This window comes from Bos mutus, chromosome 19, assembly GCF_027580195.1.
Source record: "Bos mutus isolate GX-2022 chromosome 19, NWIPB_WYAK_1.1, whole genome shotgun sequence".
NCBI classification, from domain to species: Eukaryota; Metazoa; Chordata; class Mammalia; order Artiodactyla; family Bovidae; genus Bos; species Bos mutus.
This window is the reverse complement of record NC_091635.1, coordinates 12,711,640-12,731,483: the sequence shown is the minus strand read 5'-3', so window position 1 is coordinate 12,731,483 and position 19,844 is coordinate 12,711,640.

Here is a 19,844-nt window from a genome sequence, read left to right as displayed (position 1 = left end):
GTTTATGGAAGAAAAAAAGCACATGAGTGTGGATATTAATTATTCTGTATTGTTAGACCAGGATGAACTACCTGCTAATTTTAACTGTGGCTTTTATGTAGAGGCTGTTGCTCAACATCTTATTAATTCGAGTAAATAGTAACAAACAGTTCCTCCCCCTCCCCCAACTACCCTCTACCTTTCCCCTCTCTGGCCTTGGCCTCCAGCCCTTATGGGACAGCCTCTTGGGGTGGGGGAGGTGGGAGGTTTCTTTTTTCCTTCACTGTGTGGTGTTGGGCCTGAGTGTAACAACAAAGCCTTCTCCTCTGAAGAAACACTTTTTGATTTCAAGGAAGTGTTTCTCCCTCCACTGTCAGTCAGAGGTGGTGCCCTGAGACTCCTGTCGAAACACAAGGAAATCTTTTCTGCTCTTTATGTCTATTTCCATACCCGACACATTCACCTTCCCAGCTGGTAGCTTCCTTCTCTCTGGTTCCCCCTCCATTCCATGAAGGGCATCTATAGGTGGCCAGTGGCCCCCTGGGCAGATTAGCATGCAGGAGATGCGGGTCCAGAAGCCCCTAAAGGTCTCACTGATTGCATCCTCCTGGCTTATAAAGTTGGGATTCCGCCCCAAGTCACGGGGGCCCTGGCAGCAGAGGAGGAGAGACAAGATGTGCCGGTCTGGCACATTCTCAGCAGAGTCCATTTGGTGGGGTGCAGCCTTCCTCCCTTCAGTTGCAGGGAGAAGAGACAAGGCATTCCAGGAACCCGGACGCTGCTGGTGGCTTGGAGCTCTTGAAACTCACTGTCTATTGCAGTAGCAACGTAGCCAACACTTACTGACTCAAGACAATAACCGATTTATGACATCTCACCATTGTGTGGTCAAGAATCAAGTCAGGGCTCAGCTGGGAGCTTCCTCATTTCCACACGAGTTAGTCTGGTGTGGCAAGGCAGCTTCGCTCCCAGGTCTGGCTCCTTGCCTCGGGGTGGGGAGTGGGAGGAACAAACTACTGGGTATAAGATGGGCTCAAGGATGTAATGTACAACACGGGGAATGTAGGCAGTCTTTTGTAATAACTGGGAATTGAACGTAACCTTTAAAGATTGTGTAAAATTAAAAAAAAAAAAAGTCTGTAAAGATCTATTAAAAAAAAAAAAAAAGCCCAGATCAGGGTCTGGCATCCAGAATACATACTATCTATGAAATTTTTGCTCTAAAAATGGCTGTTTAATGTGGTCTGTATTGTGTGAAGACTCAGTGAAGTTATGCATGTTTATTGCCAACACGGTGATTCAGTCTATCCATTTATTTGCAGGGTGGGAATAGAGATGCGGATGTAGAGAATGGACTTGTGGACACAGTGGGGGAAGAAGAGAGTGGGACGAATTGAGAGAGTAACATTGACCCACTTACAATGTGCAACACAGAGAGCTAACGGGAAGCCACGGTGTAACACAGGGAGCTCGGCGAGGTGCTCTGTGATGACCTAGAAGGGTGGGATCTGGGGTGGGAGGGAGGCTCACGAGGGAGAGAATAGATATATACTTGTAGCTGATTCATGTTGATGTACAGCAGAAACCAATACAACATTGTAAAGCAATTATCCTCCAATTAAAAAAAGGAGAAATAAAACCATGCAGGCTCAGTCTCATCTGTGGGTCATGAAAAAATTTTAGTGGCATGGTAAAAATAGAATAAAAAAGGAATGAACAGAATACAAAACATCAAATTGCATTCTGTATAATAGAGGCAAATAGAGTTTTTCAAAACTTGTTTCAGTTTTATGTGTGTGTGTGTGTATGTGTGTGTATGTGTATGTCCTGGATCACGATGCGAAATGTATTGTTTCACTTTAAAAGTAAACTTTTTGCTGAGGTTCTTGGTCAAGACTGAGAATTTCAGGGAGCGTGACTGTGCCGTGCCTTTTCCACGTGCAGAGTGCTGTTGTCATTCACAAGCACAGTCCTTATTCCGGGTGTATCTGAGAACTTGGGGCTAGTACAGAGGAGGAGCAGCTCAGTAAATAGGCGAAATCCACAAGGATCCTGGCCTCAGGGATACTTGACTGTCAAAATCAACGAAGAAAAGTTGCCTGGCAAGCCCAGCATTTGTCCTGGTGTCCGTCCTGAATGTCACATAGAGCCTTGAAGATTGGATTGGGAGAAATCAGCCTCTGAAAAGCCCGTCCATCCTCCCCACTCCTACTCCCTGAGTGTCTTCAAGGTAAGTAGTGGTCTCTGGACCTTCTCCTGGTATAGAGAGAAGCTGACCTTGCATATGGGATTGGGGCAAAGTGAGGATCAAAGATCATGAAAGCAGACATGTGCTATCCGGTCTTACCTTACCCTGAGAATGGCTCCTTTCTGATTCTAGCCATGGGATTCCCTTGGGAGCTGCCGTAGGTGACTCTAGGACTTATGCCATAGATCAGAGGTCCTCAATCTCAGGACCTAATGCCTGATGATCTGAGGTGGAGTTGATGGAATAACAATAGAAATAAAGTACACAATAAATGTAACACACTTGAATCATCCAGAAACCATCCCCTGCTCCCCGGTTCTGTGGAAAAATTGCCTTCCATGAAACCAGTCTCTGGGGCCAAAAAGATTGGGACTGCTGCTAGATGACTGTGGTTGATTGACTTACAATGACCAATAAGAGCTCTTTCCCGGGTGTTTTTTTTTTTTTTTTTTAAGTTTAGGGCCATAAAAGGCTTACATCAACCCCTTCCCAGTGGTGGAAACCCTGAGAGGTAAAACGTGAGAGCCATCATCTCCGAATTTCCCACTGATGGAGGAAGAGTACAGGGAGAGGGGACAGAGCCAGCAGGCAGAAGAAGCAAGGAGAGAAACCGAGGCGTCCGAAGTGTGTTTGAGTTCCCAGAGGTACTTGTTCATGAAACCCAGCTGCTGCCCACCTTGCTTGCAGCACAGATATTCAACCTCACAGCCCACAGAAGTCCATACATACCCTTTTGCCTGAACTCACTTGAGATGGGTTCCTGTCCCTGGTACCCAAGAGTCTTTCCTAAAAATATCTCAAAGGAAACAAGTTGGTGGAACCCAAAGGGGTGACTCTGAACAGAGTCCTTTTTCCTGGGCCTGCATTCTGCTGCCAACAGAGGCTGCCCACCCCCTACGTCTCTCTTCCTGCCCAGACATCTGCAGGGTACTCAGCCCCAGAAACAGATGCTCATCAGGGAGAGAAGCACCAGCCAGCACACACACTGACTTGCCAGCTCACACGCTTTGTCCCGACAGGAACAGTCAAGGACAGCCAGCCCTCCCCCGATGGGGCTCCTCTAGGCCCCTTCCATAGTTAAATGCCATGATCGCTACTGTGCCAGGGGCTCCCACATCGGGAGCCTTGGATTAAGTGATTTGTCTCCCTCCAACACAGCTGCTCTCTGGTTCCTGTCTGACAAATGCGGTTCATTAAGGCTGACTAAGATGAATGTCCTTGTTTATGGAAGTCAGCTAAGTGCTATTCTCAGGGAGCCAGTGGGCCTAGATCCGAAACCAGGTGTGCATTGGGTGGCCTCCACAACACTCCCTCTGAGCCACAGGCTAAGTAAGGCAGGAGCACCAAGGCCAAGTATATGCGTGTGTGTGTGCTAAGACACTTCAGTCGTGTCCAGCTCTTTACCACCCTATGGACCGAAGCTGGCCAGGTTCCTATGTACATGGGATTCTCCAGACAAGAATCCTGGGGTGGGTTGCCATGCCCTCCTCCAGGGGATCTTCCTGACCCAGGGATTGAAACTGCATCTCCTGTGGCTGCTACCCTGCACATGGTTTCTTTACCACTGAGCCACCGGGGAAGCCCAAGTATATGCTTCTTGCCAAAGGTAGACCCCACAGGAGTTTCAAGCTTGGGGTGCAGTAAAACTTGGTAGCCAATGGCAAATTCTATCACTGCCCCCATCTAAGAGTCAGCTTAATTTTTCAAGGTGTTCACCCTGTGATGTACCTGCAGGACACCCACCAGTCAACAGATGCCCATCTGGGCCACTCGTATATACTAAGCAACTCTTTTAACCCAGATAAGCAGAGAGTGGAGAACTTGGGGGGCTGTCTCGGTCAGCTGGGGCTATGTCTGACAAATTCTCATGGACTGGCTGACAAACAACAGAAATTTGTTTCTTACACTTCTGAAGGCTGGGAAGTCCAAGATCAAAGTGCTGGCAGATTTGGTGTTCTTCCCTGCAAATGAGCACCTTCTTGCTGTGTCTTCCCATAGCAAAGAAAGCACAAAATCTAGTCTCTCTCTCTTTTTAATATTTATTTCTTTGGCTGTGCTGGGTCTTAGTTGCGGCATGCAGGTTCTTTAGTTGTGCGTGGGAACTCTTAGCTGTGGAATGTAGGATCTAATTCCCTGACTAGTGTTGGAGCCTGCGCCTCCTGCTTTGGAATGTAGGATCTAATTCCCTGACTAGGGTTGGAGCCTGCGCCTCCTGCTTTAGGAGATAGGAGTCTTAGCCACTGGACCACCAGGGAAGTCTTTAGGTGTGGGTATTTCATCAGGCTTCCTGGGCCCTCAAACACAGGTCAGTAGGCCTCTTGACCCTCCATCCCCGTCTCTAGCACAGAAACTCTAAGGCTGGCCAGAGTTTTCAGTATAAAGTTTGTTACACGCAGAGCATGTGGGCCACAGGAGGTCCAACTTGACCAATGGACTCCTCTTCTAAATCATTCAAGCTATTTGTGGGTCAAAGTCAGGGTGGGGTGGGCAGCTCAAGAGGCTGACCAGAGAGACCAGAGATGGGAAGAGTCAGGGATGCAGCTCAGCAGAGTCCATGGGGAGAGCAGGGCTAAGAGAGCCTCAGAAAGCACACACCAATCCCAAGACCACCCAGCAACAATGGCTCTGGTGGCTGACACACTCCTGGGACTGGGAGAATCACTTCATGTGCATTTTGTTCCTACCTTGAGGGTTGTTACCTTCCTTACAAAACTGATGCCCAAAGGGATCAACTTATCCACAGTTAGGCAGCTGGTGAGTAGAGGAGTTGCGATGGGAAACCATAAACCATGGCCTCCCGGGTCCTGGGCACAGCGAGAACAGGGACACAGAAAGCACTTAGGGGCAAGTGAACCCCAGGATTCACCCTTCATCTTCAGTAGTGGGGGTGCACAGGTCTACAAGCTGGTCCTGGGCCCAGGGAGCTTGCCTGAGGCGCCGCCAAGTTTGGGAAAGTGAATTATTAATCAAAGCCCGTGCTGTGAGATTTCAAAAGCAGACTGGGCCCCCGCAGTGGTCCTCCTCAGAGCTGCCTTCCTGCACGTAAATATCCTCCCTCCTCATTGCTCACTGGAGGTTTTCTTTTCCTTGCTCTATTTTTTTTTTTTTTTTTTGCTTCTGTTTAAAATTAATTCCACAACACTGAATAACCTTCCCCCACAAGGTTGGAGTTAATCAGGCTGAATTTATTAAGATCTTTACAATTAAATGAGCTCATAGCAGGAGGAGGAAAGTTACCTTATTATCCCATTTTAAGAGCTTGAATAATTTCAGTCCCTAACTTACTGTCGGCCCTCAATGACTTCCGTTGCAGTCGTCAATGACTTTAGAGGGCACCGGACCATGGTCTTCTCTGTGTCTCCCATTCCTGATGTGGGGAGAAGCGTGCTCAGAGCAGTGAGTCATTGCAGAGGAGAAGCCAGGACGACGAAGTGTTTGCGGTTTAGTGTGGAGGGACCCTGTCTTGGTTTTATAGACAGAACTTAGGTTCAAGAGGGGACATCAAGAAGGGATGACTTTCCCCTGAGAGTTTATCTCTTGGCAGGAACCGTCAGCCTTGCCCTGGATCCCTGCCCCCTGCAGCTCCCCTCCAGCTCTTCTCTCCTCTTAGCAGGGACCCCTTACCTGTCACATACAAGATTAGAGGGACCCAGATTGCCAGAGCTTTCAGCAGCCCTGAGGAAGGGATTCGGGCCAGAAATGGCCCTGCCGCTGGTCTCAGTCGTACCTAGACCCCCTGCCTTGTTTGTTCCTGAAGGTCTGAACTTGACATTTCACCCTGTACTCTGGGATACACATGAAGGTCTGGAAGTTTGCTGCTTTGGTCTTGCCCATCTCATTCACCAGAACCCACAACCCATGATCCATGGGGTTGATTGTGATTGGTGGGGCTGACACTTGTTTGGATTTCTGAACATCACTCTCACTCAGCTGCCTTATGGACAAGCTCTTTCATCTTGTTGGATTCACAACTGTCTATGTTCGAGGCCTATTACAAATTGAATTGGGCCTCCCCTGGTGGCTCAGATGGTAAATAATCTGCCTGCTATGCAGGAAACCCAGGTTGGATCCCTGGGTCAGAGAGATCCCTTGGAGAGGGAAATGGCAATCCACTCCAGTATTCTTGCCTAGGAAATCCGATGGACAGAGGAGACTGGCGGGCTACAGTCCATGAGTCACAAAAGTGTGGGACACGACTTAGGGACTAAACAGCAACAAAACAACAAGACACCATTTACTGCTAACATCGTATATGTCGTCCCACCTCCTCTAAATGTTATTAACACGGGGAGTGGTTCCATTGACATGGCATTCAGGAAGTAGTAGAAAAACAGTACAGCCCTATGTGAGATCTTAACCCTTGCTGGTTTTGAATTGATCTTGATTTTCCAGGATAATTCTCATTAGATCATGTCATGTTACCCTTTTGAATAGATTTTTGGATTCAATTGGTAATATTTTGTTAAAGATTTTTGCATCCAAAAACACGGGTCTGTGGGACCCTGGTCTATAGTTTCCTTTTCTTGTAATTTCTTTACCTGGCTTGAAGTATTAGGATAATGTTGGTCTCATAAAATGAGTTAGAATCTTCCCTCCTCTTTTTTGGAAGAGGGTTTCGGTTCATGTTCTCTGATTCTGATGTTCAGGCTGTTTATATCCCTTTTGATTTTCTGTCTACAAGTTCTATTGATTACTGAGAGAGTGGTGAGATTTCTAGCTGTAATGCTGGATTTGTCTCTTCCTCCTTACAGTTCTATCAATTTTTGCTTTATTTATTTTGAAGTTCTGTTGTTAAGGGCCTACACATTAAGAAGTGTTTTTTTAAAAAATATGTGTGGGAGCTCAGTCACTTTAGCCGTGTCTGACTCTTTGAGACCCCATGAACTGTAGCCCATCAGGCTCTGTCCATGGGATTTTCTAGGCAAAAACCGTGGAGCGGATTGCCATGCCTGCCTCCAGGGCATCTTCTTGAACTAGGGATCGAACCCCAGGCCCCTGCGTCTCCTGCATTTTAGGCAGATTCTTTACCACTGAGCCACCAGGGAAGCCCTTTGAATATGAAGTGTCTCTTTTTATTCTTGGTATATTCCTTGTTCTGAAGTCTACTTATCTTAATATAGTCACTCCAACTTTCTTTTGATTCATTTTCACATGATGTATTTCCATTCTTTTCTTTTTATTCTATTTATGATTTTGTACTTAGTGTGTGTGTGTGTATGTGTGTTTTTGTAGGTAGCACAGAGTTGGATCTGGGCTTTGTTCATCAAATCTGACCTTTCCTTTTTTTGCTTTATCCCATTTTACTTTCTAGATTCTGTTTTATCCTTCACACTGGGGGAAATGGCACCGTCTACTACTTCAGTGATTGTCTTAAATGTTTAGTACATTTACTTCACCAAAGTTTGAAGTTAATTAGTATCTTTACCCTTCTCCAAAACAATACAAAGATTTTGGAATCATAATATCTATCTACTCTCCTATAGTCTACTGACATTTCTTTTTTTAAAATTGAGTTTCTTAGACTATTTATGTTTAATTCAAATACTGATCTAGTTGTGTTTAATATACATATTTAAATACATGGTTTTGCTAGTTTTTCTCTTTTCTCCTTTTGCTTTTTCAAAACACTTGGTTTTATCCTAAGAACACCTTACATTTAAAAATGTATTTCAGTCTGGAAACAAGCATGCGGGATGAGGAGCAGGAGCCAGACACGAGCGAGGAGGAGGGCACAGGGTCTTTGTTTCCCCAGCGGCATTTCATCTGCTGAGCAGCTCTGAACAATCCTGTCTTCATATAACAGACTTTACTCTGATCCACCCTTGATAAAATTCAATAACCTTATGTAAAGAATGTAGAGCATGTAATTTTCTGTGGCTGTGAGCTAATGATGGAGGAGGAGGAGCCATTTCCACCAGTGGCCTCCTTATCTTCAGAAACAACCGAAAGAATGCTGGGTGCTGATTAAACAGGCTGAGGCTCACTAAGAACTCTGCACTGTCGTTTAAATATTACATCAGGCTCAGGAGGAAATAAAGCTGAAGGAAAAAGGCTCTGACGAATCTTGCTGGTGGTTTGCTACTTGTTACATCTTTTTTTGTTTGTTTTCCTTATTCCCTTTTTTCTGCTTTGTTTTGGATCCGTCGGGTATTTTTCATAATTCATGTTTATCTCCACTCTTGGTTTATTTGTTTCATTTCCCTTTCACTTTTTAACGATGGCTTTAGGGCTTATAATATATGTCTTTAGCTTTGCCACAGTCTCTGTACATATTTCCATTTCCTCGCTCCCATTTTTGCTTTGATGCTATAGTTGACATATATTTCACTTCTACATGTGCTATAAACCCCAGATATATTATGACTGCTTTTGCTTCAACAGTCAATTATATTTTAAAGCAATGTAAAAATCAGTTTAAAAATATCATAAAGACATTTATCCACATTTTTACACTTTTTGTTGTACTTCATTTCTTTGTATAGATCCAAATTTCCATCTGGTATTCTAGTCCTTTTGAAGGACTCCCTTTAAAGCGTCTTGTGGTACAAGTCTGCTCCCAGTGTATTCTTTCAGCTTTCCTTTTTCTGAAAATTTTTGATTTCACCTTCATTTCTTGAAGACATTCTTGCTTGACTTGAAATTCTAGGTTGACAGCTTTTTCTAGTGGTACTTTAAAGCTGTCACTCCGTTTTCTTCTGGCGTGCTTCATTTCATTCTTCGGCCGAATTCTTGTATTTGTTTTTCTGTATGTAATGTTTCCCTTTTTCTCTATCTTCAAGATGTTCTTTTTCTTTCTGATGTTTAGAATTTCAGCAATTTGATTATGAAATGTCTAGGTGTCTGTGCCTGAGTGTGTATCCAAATACACGCGCCTGTGTGTGTGTGGTTATTTATTCTGCTTGTTCTTCAATTTTCTTGCATCTATAGTTTGCTGTGCTGGGCTTAGTCATTCAGTCATGTTTGACTCTTTGCAACCCCATGGACTATAGCCCTCAGGCTCCTCTGTCCATGGGAATTCTCCAGGCAAGAATACCAGAGAGGGTTGCCATGCCCTCTTCCAGGGGATCTTCCCCACCCAGGGATTGAACCTAGGTCTCGCACATTGCAGGTGGATTCTTTACCATCTAAGCCACCAGGGAAGTCCTATGGTTTGCTATATTTCACTAATTTTGGAAAATCCTTAGCCATTATTCCTTCAAATAATTTCTCCCATTTTCCCCCCTTCTTGGACTCTAATTACACAGGTGTTAAGGCAATGGCACCCCACTCCAGTACTCTTGCCTGGAAAATCCCATGGATGGAGGAGCCTGGTAGGCTGCAGTCCATGAGGTCGCTAAGAGTCGGACATGACTGAACGACTTCACTTTCACTTTTCACTTTCATGCATTGGAAAAGGAAATGGCAACCCACTCCAGTATTCTTGTCTGGAGAATCCCAGGGATGGGGGAGCCTGGTTGGCTGATGTCTATGGGGTTGCACAGAGTCGGACATGACTGAAGCGACTTTGCAGCAGCAGTAGACTGTTTTGGGGCTTTCTTGGTGGCTCAGATGGTCAATAATCTGCCCACAATGCAGGAAACCTGGATTCGATCCCTGGGTCAGGAAGAGTCCCTGGAGAGGGAATGGCTACCCACTTCAGTATTCTTGCCTGGGAATCCCATGGACAGAGGAGCCTGGTGGGCTACAGTCCACAGGGTCACATAGAGTCGGACATGACTGAGCAAATAACACTACTCTGCATCTGGACCTCAGGGATGGGACATTATCAACAGTCCTGCTCTTCCCTCTGTGGCAGCCAAATACTGTTCTGTGCCTAAGGCTGACACAGAACCCTTTGCTCCCCCAGCACTAGCAGACCTATGCTTTGTATCAGAGCAAGACCCTGGGTTTGGGAGCATTTCCTCCCCCTTCTCCAAGGACAGAAGACTTCTGCTTCTACCTCTTTCCCCCAAAGAAGACTGTCTTTGTTTAAGCCTTGGGAGCAGGAGGACTTCTTTTGCTTTTCCCAGGATCTCAAAACATTTGCTTTGAGAGAGAAGGGTCTGGGGGAGTGAAAGGGGTGGGTTTTGTCTGTGAGCCAGCTGCAGTCGAGCATCAGCTGTATGCCTGTGCTGCCTATTCTAACCTCCCCACATTTCCTGCCCTGCTTCTAGTCTTTCTCCTGAGCACACTGCCGAGACCCCTAGGGAAAAGTTTGCAAGGAAATCCAAACTTCCCTTGTCCTATTGTTGCTGTTTAGTCACCAAGTTGTGAGCACACCAGGCTTCCCTGTCACCATCTCCCGGAGTTTGTGCAAACTCATGTCCATTGAGTCGGTGATGCCATCCAACTATCTCATCCTCTGTCAGCCCCTTCTCCTCCTGCCCTCAATCTTTCCTAGCTTGAGGATCTTTTGTAAGCCCGCACCAAACCTTTAGAAGTTCATGACAATTTTAGCTGGTTTCTTCTTACCTACTTTTGGGGTAGTTACATCCTTTCCACCTGCATTCTGAAGGGGAAACATTCCATGTGGTCACTCCTCAAAGGAGCTTGCTCTGCTTTGGCATTCAGATCACTTGGCTGCCTTAGGAGCTCAGTTCTCTGATGGGCTCAAAAAAAGTCATGATTTTGTAGTTTATCTGGGTTGTTTGCATAATGAGGATGGAAGTGACACGTCTGGGGGGATTTCTATGTTCACTTCTATGTTCAAAGTGGAAGTAGAACTCCCTAAATACATTAAGTCTGAGGTGACCTGGGGACATTCATGTACAGAAAGCAGTTGAAAATATGGGTCTGGAAAGTAAAAAAGAGCTTCTTCTAGTTTGTCTATGGCTGCAGGACAAACCACTCAATACATAGCAGCCGAAAACACATTTTAGCTCGTGAATCCATAATTTAGGCAGAGTTTGGTGAGGAAGGCTGGCCTGTGTTCCATGGGGCATCAGCTAAGTTGGCTCAATGGAGGGTCAGAAAATTCATCTTCAATACGGCTACTCTCTCATGCAGATGGCAGGTGGGCTCAGACTGTTGCCTGGATCTTAGCTACATCTGAAGCCTGGGGGTCTCAATTCCTTTCCATGTAAGTTTCTCCTCAAGGATCTTGTCACAGAATGCCTGTGCTTCCTTACAGCATGATGATGAGTTCCAAGAGCAAACATCTCCTGGGAGAATCATGTGGAAGCCATTATGACCTACCCTTGGAAGTCACATAGCAACAAACCCTTCCACATCGAAGGGGAGGGAACATGGAACCCACCACAGAATGGAAGAGTATCAAAATCAGATTACACGAAGGGCATGTGAAATGTGAGATACTGGACAGACTATTTTCAGAAAGCATGATCTGCCTTATGACTAAGATTTAGAAGCAGGCTGGTGAGGACTGGGCATTGTCTGCATATTAGAAAATCCACTGGGAAGTCTTGGAATTGTCTTTGGCTCATATGAGAGAAACATGGGATAGAATGGAGAGGATTCTGAGATCATCAGTTCTCTGCTTTCAAAAAGGTCACTTTGCATCCGAAAAGATTAAAACAAACGTGATGAGGTGGAGCACAATGGTGCCTGAAGTGGACTGCATGGGTTTGAATCCCAGCTCCTCTATTGCCTGAGTGACTTTGGACCTCATCTCTTCTGTCAACTGCGGAAAATGGTTTCTACTTCCGAGAACTGTCATAATATGAAGTATCAAATGAGATACTTCATATTAAAGGTCTTAGCTTAGTACTTGGCTTATAATGAGAGCATAATGTGTGTTATTCCTATAAATAATGTAGAATAACAGAAGAATCCTGATTCAAATGGGATGCTGTGATTTCATGTTGGCCACTGTTGGAGCTTTCAAATAAATTTTCATGATTTTGAGTTCTGAAGAAAAATATCTGAGTGCATATTTCTTGCCTAATAACAATAGAGTGGCATCCTGTGAACATTTTCTGTGCTTTAGCCTTGAAGTTCAATCTCTCTCACTAGTAGCTAAAGGAACCCATAGAAGGAAATGGATGCTCAGAGAAGAAATGTGCCCGTTGATCTATGGCCAGGAAGTGGTGGAGAAGGAATTCAAGCTGCTGGTCAGGGAGATGGTCTGACGCTAGTGAGCAAACATTCCCCCAACCTAGGAGGACCCGCTGAGAACAAAGACAAAATGCTGCTGGTGGCGATCTCTGAAGATTTCCACCTGTCATTAATTATCTATCCTAATACTTCAGGTTTGCCGCCTCAACTGAGAAATGCAAGATTATTCCAAGTTATCACTTTTGTTAATAATGATCAAAAGTCTCCTGCAATGTTTAATGAGATTCTTCGGAGAGACAATTACCAAGGCATTGATAGCTGAGAATAATTCATTACATGCTAATGATAAAAGCGGAATCCGCCTTAATAAAAAGTTTATAACTTTCAGCTTTAAAATGTCGGACTCTGCCCCTTCTCCTTTATTGCTCTGAGCTTCCTTCCAAAGCAGAAAAGATCTTGGGGCCCAGCTTTTTGGAGTTGGGGTCCCGTGGTGACAGGAGTCACTGCGGAGGGGTAGTTCTGGTTTCTTGGAAGTCCTCTGTCTTTGTTTCTAAAGCACGAAGACAGAGGCTTCACTCTCTCAGAGCACTTGACGTTTTGAGCACTCGCTTTGTAGAAGTTTGACCTGTTTTCTCTCATTGTTCCTTCCGTGTGTGCAGAGAGCAATATATACAGTGGGCAGCATGGAAAGGCCAGAGACCTGGCTGCAATCCCACCTCTGCCTGTAAACCCTTGGAGGTCCTAATTTCCTGGCCTCATACCAGCACTCCCAGTGTGATAACCATAATTCATTGTGTCAGTCAGTGGGCACTGGGGTGGTCTTGTGAATTGGGATGTGCTACTCAGAAGTTAGGGGTTTCCCAGGTGGCTCAGTGTTAAAGAATCTGCCTGCCAGTGCAGGAGACATGGGTTTGATCCCTGGGTCAGGAAGATCCCCTGGAGGAGGAAATGGCAACCCACTCCAGGATTCTTGTCTGAAAAATTCTATCAACAGAGGAGCCTGGTGGGATACAACCCATGGGATCGCAAAGGGTTGGGCACAATTGCATCTAACACACACACACACACACACACACACACACACACACTCAGAAGTTATGCACTTCCTGGGTGGCTTAGTGGGTGAAGAATCCACCTGCAGTGTAGGAGATGCAGGAGACATGGATTTGATCTCTGTGTTGGGAAGATCACCTGGAGAAGGGAATAGCAACCCACTCCAGTATTCTTGCCTGGAGAATCCCATGGACAACCTGGTGGGCTATAGTTCATGGGGTTGCAAAGAGTCAGATATGACTTAGTGACTATACACAACAATTCAGAAGTTATCCCAGAGAGCAAGGTATTCTGTGGGGTAGGAGAGGTGGGTGGCAAAAGGTACCAGCAGGCACTGATTCTGTGCCGGCTCTGCTCTCTCCCATTCCACATGCATTTGAGATTTTGCATTATCATGAGACTGAGTGATAGGCCCTGTGCCAGCCAAAGGCCTGCAGGGGGGATGGTGCCCGAGGTGGGGAGGTGGTTCTGTGACACTTGTTAGGCGCCTGGAGCTTGAACTGGCAGTGGGCATCCTCATAGTGGCAACTGCTTTAACAGGCAGACGGGGTTTGCAGTGGATCTTGTAAACAGGCTGGCCAGAGGAATGGGGGAGCCATATGTGAACACCCACAATCCAAGCCTCTGGCTCCACCAAAGCCAGCTTTAGCCTCAAGAAGGAGAAGGCGGGGATGCCCAGGCCCAACCGTCACACCAAGATGCACACCGGGGGCTGAGGCCTGGTTTATCTACGTACTCAGCACGTGATCACTGTCTTCCGTGGTCGCTTGTTTTCCATGATCGAACCCATATATATTGGGCTTAACATACCAATCTGTATATTGAGTCAGCTCTTAGCGACTCCACAGACTGCAGCACACCAGGCTTCCCTGTCCTTCACCATCTCCTGGAGCTTACTCGAACTCATGTCCATTGAGTCAGTGATGTCATCCAACCATCTTGTCCTCTGTCGTCCCCTTATGATCCTGCTTTCAATCTTTCCCAGCATCAGGGTCTTTTCTAATGAGCCAGCTCTTCGCATCAGGTGGCCAATGTGTTGGCGCTTCAGTTTCAGCATCAGAGCATGCATATATCCTTTTAATACCTACTAGGTCCCAGCCTTCTCCGGAGAAGGCAATGGCACCCCACTCCAGTACTCTTGCCTGGAAAATCCCATGGACAGAGGAGCCTGGAAGGCTGCAGTCCATGGGGTCGCTGAGGGTCAGACACGACTGAGCGACTTCACTTTCTCTTTTCACTTTCATGCATTGGAGAAGGAAACGGCAACCTACTCCAGCGTTCTTGCCTGGAGAATCCCAGGGACGGGGGAGCCTGGTGGGCTGCCGTCTATGGGGTCGCACAGAGTCGGACACGACCAAAGCGACTTAGCAGCAGCAGCAGGTCCAAGCCACTGGGTGGCGCTAGTTGTAAAGAACCTGCCTGCCAATGCAGGAGACGTAAGAGACGCAGGTTTGATCCCTGGGTTGGGAAGATTCCCTGGAGAAGGGAATGGCTACCCACTCCAGTATTCTTGCCTGGAGAATCCCATGGACAGAGGAACCTGGCAGGCTGTAGTCCATAGTGTCGCAAAGAGTTGGATACGATTGAAGCGACTTAGCATGCACGCAGGTGCCAGGTGCTGCCGCAGGCATTTTCTTGTAAGCTTCTTTTAAACTGCCTAATTAATATATTTAAAAAATGTATTTGTTTATTTGGTTGTGCTGGGTCTTAATTGCAGCACTCAGGATCTTCGATCTTCATTGCGGAATGCGGAGTCTTTAGTTACAGCATGCAAACTTTTAGTTGTTGAATGTGGGATCTAGTTCCCCAGCTAGGGATTGAACCTGAGCCCCTTGCATTGGGAGTGTGGAGTCTAAACCACTGGACTACCAGGGAAATCCTTGTTTAATGAATACTTAACATACATTAAAGTATGCAATGTGGGCTGATTCTAAATGAAAACCTACATAGATTTTTTAGGTATGTATCCACCATGCAACCAGTGACTAGATCAAATTATAAAAATTTCCAGACCCCAATGGGACCTCAGTACTGCTTTCCTTTCAATGACAGTTAATCCCAAAACCTCTTTTCTGAAGTAACCACTATTCTGACTTCTTTTAATAGGCACTTTGTTTATTTAGCTATATTTTCTTATTAGTGCTTTTTAATTTTTTAAAAAATAAGCTAATTATAAAATATTCCATGCATTCATAAATCATACAAAATAATATAATCCCCCAGATTCCAATTGCTAGAGTTAATAGATTGTTAATATTTTGCCCTATTTGTTTTTCTCTTGTCTTTTAAGTCATATGTCTGGGTGTGAATTTTTTTTTTAAGAATTTTCATCAGTTTCAAAATTCTTCTGAGGATGAATATGTTTCACCAATTACAGAACATTCTTACCCATCCTCTCGATTTCGTGCATTTTCCCCCCCTAACCTTTGTTTGTGATCTATAGCACACATAGAAAAATTCACAAAACAGAAAAATATAGCTCTATAATTTATCACAAATATAATACAAATTTATCACCCACATACCCACCACCCTGTTCAAGAAATAGAGCATTGCGGTCTCAGAAATTACCCTCAGGTCCCTTCCCACCAAAATTAATCAGCACCTTGATTTTTATGGTAATGACTTCCTGAGTTTTCCTTGCAGTTTTACCACCCAAGGATGCATTACTAAATACCAAGCTTTTTTTTTGTTTGTTCTGCATATGTGTCATTGTTTTTGTTTTCCTAAACACGATTTTATTCTGACAATCTGTCATTCTATAAGATCAATAAACCCAGAAGCATTAATATCTTTTTTTTTCCTAGTAAGCTTTTCCCCTACTGTTAGTATGGCAATTACTTTTTTGAGGAGTATTTGTTTTTTTTAAGTAAACTTTTTATTATTTTAGAATAGTTTTAGGTTTATAGAACAGTTGTGAGGGTAGAACAGAGAGTTCCAATATGCCCCATACTCAGACTGTGTTCTCTTACATTATTATGATACATTTGTTACTATGCTCAAATTAATATTGCTATATTATCATCCACTCAAGTCCATATGCAGAAGGCACTGGAGACCCACTCCAGTACTCTTGCCTGGAAAATCACATGGACGGAGGAGTCTGGTAGGCTGCAGTCCATGGGGTCGCTAAGAGTCCCACACAACTGAGCGACTTCACTTTCACTTTTCACTTTTCACTTTCATGCTTTGGAGAAGGAAATGGCAACCCACTCCAGTGTTCTTGCCTGGAGAATCCCAGGGATGGGGGAGCATGGTGGGCTGCTGTCTATGGGGTCACACAGAGTTGGACACGACTGACGTGACTTAGCAGCAGCAGCATCAAGTCAATATATTATTCAGATTGTAATTGTTTTTTTTTTAACCAAATGTTCTTCTCTTTCAGCATCCCTTCACTAAATTTACATTTACATTTAGTGAGTGTATTTTCTTAGGCTCCTGTAAACTGAGGTGATTTCTCAGACTTTCCTTATTTTTATGACCTTAACAGTTTTGAAGAATATCGATCAGGTCTTTTGGAGAATAGACCTCAATTCCGATTTGCCTGACGTTTTTCTCTTAGTTAGACTGGAATTATGCTTTGTGGGGAAGAAGACCACAGAGGTAAAGTGCCATTCTCAGCACATCAAAACCGAGATATGTACTATCAACATGATGTATCTCTTGTATCTCATGTTAATCTTGATCACTTGGCTTCAGGCAGTGCGTGTGAGGTTTCTCTGCTGTAAGGTTGCTTTTTTTCCCCTTGCTTTCAATTTTGTACTTTTTTGAGGGGGGATCCCTATGCAGAGTCCAGACTTAAGAACTTAAGGACTGAGTCTCTACATAAAATATTTGAAATTCTTCAGCTTGAGAGATTTGACTCTTCTCCATCATTTCTGTAATTATTCAATCATTTATTTATATCAGTAGGAACTTGTGAACATTTATCTTATGCTTGAGCTTTCAGCCAGCACTACTGTATTTATTTTGTGGCTCAAATTGCCCCAGCTTTGGCCATTGGGAGCTCTTTCAGATGATTTCTGTGTCCTTCTGACATATCCCCATCTTTGTGTGTACATGCACACGTGTGTGTGTGTGTGTGTGTGTGTGTGTGTTAAGCACCTCCTTACTCTCTGGCACTATAAAATACTCCAGACTCATATATTTCCTGCCCAGTCCTGTATATGTTAGTTGCTAAGTCGTGTCCAACTCTTTGCTACTCTTTGCTGTAGCCCACCACACTCCTCTGTCCATGGAATTTTCTGGGCAAGAATACTGGAGTGAGTTGCCATTCCCTTCTTCAGGGGATCTTCCTGACCCAAGGATCGAACCTGGTCTCCTGCATTGCAGGCAGCTTCTTTACCGTCTGAGCCATCAGGGAAGACCCAGTCCTAGAATCAGCAGCCATTTCTCCAAGGAGTCCTGGTTTCTATTACATGAGAATTGTTCACAGAAACCAAGATCTGGGGGGTGAGAGTGTTTGTTATGATTGAGATGTAGTTGACTTCTAGGTCCTCTCAGCAGACAGAAGATAAAATATTTTTATGTATGTTAATTCATGTATATACACATTTCTATAAATATTTTTATTTATAAGCTTCTGTCTCTGTATTAAACGTGAGTTCATGCTGATGCCTCTGGCTTGAATCCATCACCACGTGGATTATTCTCTCTTCCTCTCCTCACTTATCTCACTTCCCACTGTAACAGTGAGAAAGCTGGCTCCCACCTCTCACCATCTGTTTACTTAGTTTTTCAATTTCAATATACAGGTATATTGGTTTCAGAATTGATAACCCACACTTCCATGGGCAATGACTTTATGAAATAGAGTCCTCATGTACACTTTCTTTTGCCTTTAGTCTTCTAGACTCCACTTACTTCCAAAGTTAGTTAGTATGGTCATCATTTTTTCCATCTTCTCTCTTTGGTGAGATTTCTTTTGCAGCATTACATTTGTAACATTAGATTCTCTTGTCACATTCTGCATTTCATCTTGGAGTTCTCTGACCTCCTAAATGTGGGTTTTTTTTTTTTAATTTGTAGACATTAAGTTTGATTCTCTGTGCTGCAAAGTTCCATGGGTTTTGACACATAGTGTCAGTCACACAGTATCATATCAGTTCAGTTCAGTCGCTCAGTCGTGTCCAACTCTTTGTGACCCCATGAATCGAAGCACACCAGGCCTCCCTGTCCATCATCAACTCCTGGAGTTCACTCAGACTCATGTCCATCCAGTCGGTGATGCCATCCAGCCATCTCATCCTCTGTCGTCCCCTTCTCCTCCTGCCCCCAATCCCTCCCAGCATCAGAGTCTTTTCTAATGAGTCAACTCTTCGCATGAGGTGGCCAAAGTACTGGAGTTTCAGCTTTAGCATCATTCCTTCCAAAGAAATCCCAGGGCTGATCTCCTTCAGAATGGACTGGTTGGATCTCCTTGCAGTCCAAGGGACTCTCAAGAGTCTTCTCAACACCACAGTTCAAAAGCATCAACTCTTCCGCGCTCAGCTTTCTTCACAGTCCAACTCTCACATCACATATTCATTATTAAAATATCATATAGAAGAATTTCATGTAAAAATCTCTTGTTTTTCACTTATTCAAATACCACCCCCTCCACCACATCTCTAGCAGCCAAAGATCCTTTTACTGTCTTTGATTTTGCCTTTTCCAGAATGTCATATAATCAAAATAATTGAAATCATACAGTATGTATTTTCAGACTGGCTTGTTCAACTCAGTGACATGCATTTAAGATTCATCCATGTCTTTTGGTGGCTTGATAACTCATTCGTTTTACTGATGGATGGTACTCTATTGTATGAAAGTACCAAAGTTCGTGTATTTGATCACCCGTGTACTGAAGAACACCTTGGCTGCTTTGACTTTTAGGTAGTTACAATAAAGCTTCTGTAAGCATTCATGTGCAGAGTTTTGGATGGACATATATTTTTAAAAGTCAGCCAGATAATAGCTAGGAGAATGACTGATACATCTAATAAAGTTTATTTTGGCATAATTGTAAATTTACAGAAAAGATTCAAAGATGGTACAGAGAATTCTCGTAGATTCTTTGCCCAGTTTCTTCTAATATACACATTTTTATAATCATGATATATTTGTTAAAACTAAGAAATTAACATTGGTACATGATTATTAACTAAACTCTATCTTCTATTTGGATTTGGCCAATTTTCTCTTGGATGTTCTTTTTCTGTTCCAGGGTCCCATCCAGGGCTTCACGTTGCATTTACTCATCGCTGGTGACATGAACTCTGATCCCTTGTTTACAGTAATATTTGCAATAGATGTTTGTATTCACATAGATGTATGTATCCAGCACCCCAGAATGGTTGTCTTTATCTCTCCCTGAACTTTATATAAAGAGATTCAGATTGTATGTGTTCCTTTCATGTAAAATTGCTTGTAAACTTCCTCCGGGCTGTAGTATATAACCATACTTTCCTTCTATAGTTGTCTACATCGGTCCATTATTTGAATATATCATGATTAACCCATTTTACTTATGGTGGACATCTGGACTGTTTCCAATTTGGGGTTGTTAAGGAGAATGCAGCTGTGGACTCTC